Here is a 6968-nt window from a genome sequence, read left to right on the forward strand (position 1 = left end):
GTCACCCCATGGGAGTTTGGAGTGGCAGCCAGGGTGGCCCTGCATGGTGCCTGACGCCAGGTGGAGTCCAATTCTCTCTCTCTCCCTGTCCCTCCCACCTTCCTCCCCCTTCGATATCTCTGTCTCCAAACCCATCTTTATCTCTCTCTCCTCCCCCATCTCTCCCTCCCTCTCTCTCTCCTCAATTCCTTTCGAGCGCTTAGTGTATGCCTGGTGCTGGGCTCAACATGTTCTCATTTCCTCTGCACAACCTAGGACAGTGACGGCGAACCTTTTGAGCTCGGCGGGTCAGCATTTTGAAAAACCCTAACTTAACTTTGGTGCCGTGTCACATATAGAAATTTTTTGATATTTGCAACCATAGCAAAACAAAGATTTATATTTTTGATATTTATCTTATATATTTAAATGCCATTTAACAAAGAAAAATCAACCAAAAAAATGAGTGTCATAGGTTCGCCGTCACTGACCTAGGAGGCAGCACAGTCATCATATCCATGTCACAGATGGTGCCATCACAGTGGGTGACTTTGTGGGGCCATGGAGGACACCCAGGTCCAGCCCCCCCCCAACACCCCCATACCGCCCCAGGAATCTCACCCTCTTGCCTGTCCCACACCTCAAGGACATGACGAGTAGAGCATGGATCCTTGAAACTCTAAGGAAGCCGCTCTTTTCTGGAACATGCAAACCAGGGAAACTGAAGGGGAGGAGAGGGAGGGAGTGAGGGCAGGGGCTGGCATTCTGGGGGTGCAGAGGGGACTGAAGAGTCGGGGTTTCCCTCAGGGAGTGTGATGGGAGCAGACAGGGCTCTGGGTCGTGGCCCTGTGGACTTGTGGGGTGGATATAGCTTTGTCGTGGGGGGATGGGGCCGGAGGGTGGTGCTGTCCTGCTCGCTCTAGGATGTTGGGGTCATCCCTGGCCTCCACGCACGAGATGTCCACAGTGTCGCGCCCCCAGTTGGGACAGCCCTAGCTGTCCCCTGGGTGGGGAGTCACCTGGTGGAGGCCCCGGCTGTGGCCTGGGCTCCTTAAGAGACAGGCACGTGTGCTCCCTGCCTACCGCTCCGTATCCCTTTGTCTCCGCAGGCCCTCCTGAGCCGCTGGGCAGCCCTTCTGGACAGGGGTGGGTGGGAGGAGCGTTGCCACGGAACCCCTCTTTCTAGTTCTAGTGATCGCACCCCTCGTCTGCCCCAGGGCTTGTCCTCCCCGCCTCGGTCTATCAGTTCCAGTCCCGCCTGACCAGTGACTGTTCTGATGCTGCTGTGTGAGTGTGTGCACGTGTGTGCGTGCGTGTGTGTGTGTGTGTCTCGGGGGTGCATAATGGCAAGGCTGGGCCTGGGCCTGGGGCTGGGAGAATTAATTCTTCTGAGTCCTCGTTCCCGGGCTGCCTGGCAAGCCAGGTTGGCCCCACTGACCTATGGAGGCTGCTGGGCTCAGAGCTGACCTCTCCCTCCCCCTTTCATCCTCAGCCTGGGCCGCCTCTGCTGACCCCACGGCTCCACAGTTCCTAGCCAAGGCCACTAATAGCTCCTGATCACCAAAGGGCAGTTTAGAGTCTATTTAGACTTTAAACACACACACACACACACACACACACACACACACACACACACACACGCGCGCGCGCGCGCACATGCACACACACACACACACACACACACACACAACAAAACACAAACACCTTCAAACGCTGTTTCCTGCAGGCTGAGTGGAGACCCCGACCGGCCCTTCCCCGCAGAAAGTGGATCGATAGTTCAGCACCGTCCCCAGGCTGCTGGGTGTCGGAGGGACTTTTATGATGATTGCGGTTAAGCTGTGCTCAAGTGGGGCGTCATTTATAAAACAAACGGATCCCTTCCAAATGGGCTATTTTCCCCGTTAATGACCGATCGTCTGCCCCGGGGTCTGTCTGCGCGGAGATTCCAGATGGGAGCCGGCCCGGCCAGCCCAATTATCTTTATTAAGTGTTTTCCTTCCCCTTCCTGCGAAACGAGATGGCAGCCGCGCCCGCCTGCCGCCTCCTTCCCTCTTGCCCCCACGCCGCTTCCTGCGAGCGCCTCATTATGGACAAGTGTGTCCTTTAAGACGCGGAGACTAATGAGGCGGTTTTATGAGACGAATACATTTCCAGTCCTCACACCGGCGCCCGCGTCTCTAATCGCACAATTATACATGCGTTTAGCGCGCGCTCCCGGGCGCCTTCTCCTCTCTGCTCTCCGAGATAACAAACCACAGGTGACGGGAGGCGTGCGAATGGCAGGGTGGGTGTCATTTTTTTAGGGTGCGAAACCCGCAGGGGGAGACAGTGTTTCTGTCCCCCGGCAGATTGCTTTAGCAACACCGTTCACAGTTTCCTATAAAAGCATTAGTTCTTGAGTGGGGAAGGATGGGAGAGGGTGCCATTGGACTGCATGGTAAACATCTCTCTTCTTTCCCCATTTCTCCACAGCGAGCATATAGCTAGACAGCATGTTGTGAATTAGAGAGACCTTGATGTTCTGTGGCCCAGCCACTGCAGTGGGTGAGAGAGAGAGAGGAGAGAGGGGGGGACCACCCCCATGTCGTCCAACTCCAACAAAAGCCCCCTGCGTTCCCCACCTGACAGGGCCGCTATCGGCCGTAATAAATAGGGCTGAATTATGGATGATGAGAGCTGCTAATATTATTATGACCTCAATTAAGTGCTTTTTTCAGACACATTTGTAACAAAGGGTCTTCCCTCTCCCGGTGGCTGCCTCTCTCCCCCAGGCCTTGCTTTGCATTAAAATCTCATTGATCAAACCTATTTGCCATCCGCACAAGAGACAGCGCCCTAATGGGTCATCTATCAGCATGGGCCCCTCATCAGGCCATTAACACCTTTTGTTGCCGCCCCAGCTCCAGCTCCCTGCCAGCCCCAGGGGGCAGAGTGGCAGGGCCCCCATAGTCTGGAAGGATCGAATGTGTGAGGTCCGACTGGGACCCTCTAATTGCTCTCCTTAACACCCTTGCCCAACAGGGAAGATGTTCTCTCCCAGGAGGTCCCGCAGGCCGCTGTGGAGGGAGGAGCTGGCACACAGCACCCTCATCCCCCTCCTTCTCTGCCGGCCTTCACAGGGAGTCCCAAGGGCCTGCTTGTGGATGGGCAGGTGTGGGGAGCAGGCAGGCATCCCTTGTCAATCCTGGAGACAGGTACTGTCGGCATGGAGACAGGGCCCCACGGATGAGCCTCCTCTGACCTCCCGGCCCAGGGTCAGTCACGGAAGGTCCGTGGATGGCCCATAAGCCCCCTGGACTGTGTGCAAAACTGGGTTTCCGTGTACGTTCTTGGTTTATAGCTTCCGTCAGATTCCCGAATGTGTCCCTGACCCCACCATGGGTTAGGAATGTCTTCTTGGGCCCGGCCAGCAGGGCTCAGCGATTGAGCGTCGACCTATGAGCCAGGAGGTCAGGGTTCGATTCCTGGTCGGGGCACATGCCCAGGTTGTGGCACGATCCCCAGTGGGGGCCGTGCAGAAGGCAGCTGATCAATGATTCTCATCACGGATGTTTCTATCTCTCTCTCCCTCTCCCTTCCTCTCTGAAATGAATAAAAAAATTATTTTTTTTAAAGAAAGAAATGTGGTCTTGGGAGCGTCTCAGGTGGGGACGGTCTTCTTTCTGTCTGAGCCTCACTCGGGGTCTTGGATCCCTGGCTTCAGGGATACAGTGAAGCCACAGAGTGAGCATTGTTTCTGGTACTCTGCCTCTCTCTCTCTCTCTCTCTCTCTCTCTCCCCCTCTGTCTTCTCATCAGCCTCCTGCTTTCCAAAGTGGCAATCCTGTGGACTTTCTAGATTAGTCGGGCTGTACAGTACCTCCTACTGGGTGCTGGAGGTACAAGAAAGTAGGAAGTGCCTGATGTTCCTGTGTTGCTTGTTGTTTGAGAGGCGAGAGCTGTGGGTGTGAAGGGCAGGAGCTCTCCTGGGGCCATTGGAAAGCGAGGAGCCCTGGCTGAGTCCCTCGCTTTGGCTCCTGCCACCCCCCCTATGTCTGTGCCAAAGTGAGGTCGTGACTTCTGTGCCTCTTTTGGAGAAACCAGAGCCTCTGTAGATTGGTACCCAAAGGGCGACCCAGAGAGGGAGGGGAGGAGGGAGGAAGAGGCTTCAGCTGCAATGCCCCCCCGCCCCCAGCCCTGTGTGGCTCCCAAAGCCACTCCGGGCAGGTCCCCGCGCGCCCTCTTCCAGCGAATCTGTCACCACTAGAGTCTAGAAACCCCGGAGTCTCTGAGAGGCACGTAGGGTTGCCCAGCTCAAATATGGAAAACCAGTAAGGGCTTAAAAAGAAGAAAATCACTGGCAAGAGAGGTGTCAGGAGATAAAATGCGAGCTCTCCTGTGCTCAGCATGGACAGCGAGCCTGCCTGTGGGAGCGCCTTCCTGGGAATACAGCTCTGCCCTTCACTGAGGCTAGTGGGCCGCTGTGGACGCGGGCCCGGTTTTCTGGGCCACGAATGTACTTATGTACTCCTGTGGACCGAGCACGGAGTTCTGAGCAGGGGGAAGAACTGCCGGGCCAGGCGGGGATGGCCACGCACCCACGGTCACGTGGCATAGCGGGAGAGCGGGCGCCGGGGGTCTGGGGCTGCCCTGTGTCCTTGGCTGTCGAGAGGCCTGGGCGGAGCAGTACAGAGAACTCCGCACACACACACACACACTGGCTCTTTCAGCAGCCTGGTGCCACGGGTGAGCCTCACCCAGTATCACCCACCTCCCCTCGAGCTGTTCCACCTGTGGGCTCGGTCAGGTGTCGTTGCAAGGTGCACCCGCCTCGCACCCCTCACGATAGCTTTAACGTTTATTGAGCGTTTACTCTGTGCCACAGGCTGATGGGAGGTGTACTAATGGGTTCAGTCCTCTCAGCAACCCGGTTGTTACCCCCATTTCACAGGTGGGTAAATCAAGGCTGAGAGAGGTGATCGTGGCCGAGCCGGGATCTGACTCGAACTCTGGAGGCTTGGTGTGCAACCAGGAGTCTATTTTGTCTTTGCAACCACACGCTTCTGTGTTGAAAGGGAGAGAGATGGAAGCCCGGTGCCTTTGATACGTGATCTTGGCCATTTTTTACACCCCTTTCCGGCAGGTGCTTGAGAAACAAGCCCCGAGCGTAGGCCGGGGGCTCCTGGGTTCCGAGCGGAGGCTTTGACCCCAGCCCGCCCCAGCCTAGTGTCCACCAGGAGGGGCTGGGCTTCGTGGCACACTCGTCCGCCCAGGTCGCAGGGGGTGGGGACACACAGGAGGAGCGTTCTCACTGGTGAGTTACCTGCGCAGGCCTTCCCAGGTGCGGACGGCTAAACGTGCAGAGCGCAGGCCCGTGGATGGGGATCCTCCCAGACTCTCCGCCCAGGGCCTGGGTCCCTGAGATGCCTGTGCCCCTGGCCGTGATGGGAAGGGGAGGCAGCGAGGACCTGGGCCTGGTTCTTCCCCAGGCCAAGGGTTTACTCTCCCCGTGCCCGGTGGGGAGACCCGTCCACTCCGCGGCACACACGACGGCCCCGCTCCGTTTCCAGGGTGGCGCCGTGGACTGCAGAGCCCTGCCGGGCAGCGCGTCACGTTCTGAGCTGTGCAGCCTTATTTATTTCATGTGACAGCCTCTTCCTTCCCCGGCCGTGACGGAATGTTCTGCGGCGTATGTTATGATCTTTAATTAAAGGGAACTTAATTTGCTTTCGAGGCATCCTTTGTTCACAGGAGACACCCCAGGGTGTTTTAAAACCAGGTTTGGAATCGTGGCCATGGAAGCCTGGAGTCTGAGGCGGACACGGGTTGCCTGGATAAAAGGGGTGTCTGCCCCCCTCCCGCCCCACTCTGCACAGCGGCCTGGAAGCTGGCCCGGCCCCAGGAGCCGTGCAGGCCTCCTCTGCCCACCCTCCACCACACACAGACCCTGCCGGCCCCGGAATGGACCGCGGGCCAAAATGATGCTGGAGAAGGGGATGGACCATTTAGATGACAAATGGGCTTCCAGGCACTGTCGGCGAGTCCGGGCGGGGGGCGCTATTAACGGTCAGAGGGAGGCGGCCGCATCTGTGATGCCAGCACCGGCCGGCGGGTCCCCACTGCTGTGTTTGCTGCTCCTTAATGCGGCATTGTTTACTCACAATTAAACCCTTTACCATTAATTTAACTCTCAGATGCTGAAATTGGTCACACAGCCGCGAGTCCCCAGGCCGGACAGATGTGTTCTATACACTTGTTTAAACACGGCGCTCATTAGGAGGTAATGCATGGAGAGCGAGTTGATTACCCCACAAAGCAGGGCGCTTTATCACGGGGCGTCTCCGGGGCCCGGGAGGGGCCGTCAGCTGCTGCTGTCACTCCCCCTCCCGCCCCAGATCGGATCCTGAGTGACGGCCGGCCGCCTCCTCCTTGCGGCCTGCTCGGAAGCACACAGCTTCCCGTCAGAGCCGCTGTGGCCAGGGAGGAGGTATTAATTGTTGTCAGCCTCCATTTCACACCCCAGATAACAAACGAGCGCCACCCCGGCCGTGTTGAAGGAAGATAAACAAGTGGCCCGCGCTCCCGCCGTTAAACACGCTCGCATGTTTTAACCGAGCTGTTTCCTGGGAGAAAGGCAGGGCCTCCCAGAGCCAGGGGATGCGGCCGGGGCCCGGGAGCCACCACCCTGGGGTGCTCGGACCTGGGCCCTGCTCGCTGTGCCTCTGGCTAAACCACGGTTCTGCATGTGACCCAGGCGAGCAGAGGGGCTGTGCCGGTGAAAGGAGTCGAGGCCCTGATTTCCTGTCTCCTAGGCCACAGTGGTTAGCAAAGTGCGGCTTGCGAGCTGCATGCGGCTCTTTGGCCCCTTGAGTGTGGCTCTTTCACAAAATACCGACTTCTGCGCATGGACCACGAAGTTTCAATCGCGCTGTACGTGTGCGCCCGCACGTGGTATTTTGTGGAAGAGCCACGCTCAAGGGGCCAAAGAGCCGCATGTGGCTCGCGCGCCCC

General features: G+C 57.9%; 1 long non-coding RNA gene across 1 annotated transcript in view; it reads right to left on the reverse strand.

Annotated features, from left to right (window-relative positions):
* Positions 1-1469: 1469 nt before the first annotated feature.
* The window catches only part of LOC107185171, a 20344-nt gene continuing 14845 nt past the window's right edge, over positions 1470-6968 (reverse strand). Inside the window, exon 3 of the long non-coding RNA XR_001516088.1 lies at positions 1470-1498. This is a non-coding gene — a long non-coding RNA (uncharacterized LOC107185171). The remainder of the gene's footprint in view (positions 1499-6968) is intronic.

The sequence above is a fragment of the Myotis davidii genome, unplaced genomic scaffold (assembly GCF_000327345.1).
Source record: "Myotis davidii unplaced genomic scaffold, ASM32734v1 scaffold328, whole genome shotgun sequence".
Classification (NCBI taxonomy): domain Eukaryota; kingdom Metazoa; phylum Chordata; class Mammalia; order Chiroptera; family Vespertilionidae; genus Myotis; species Myotis davidii.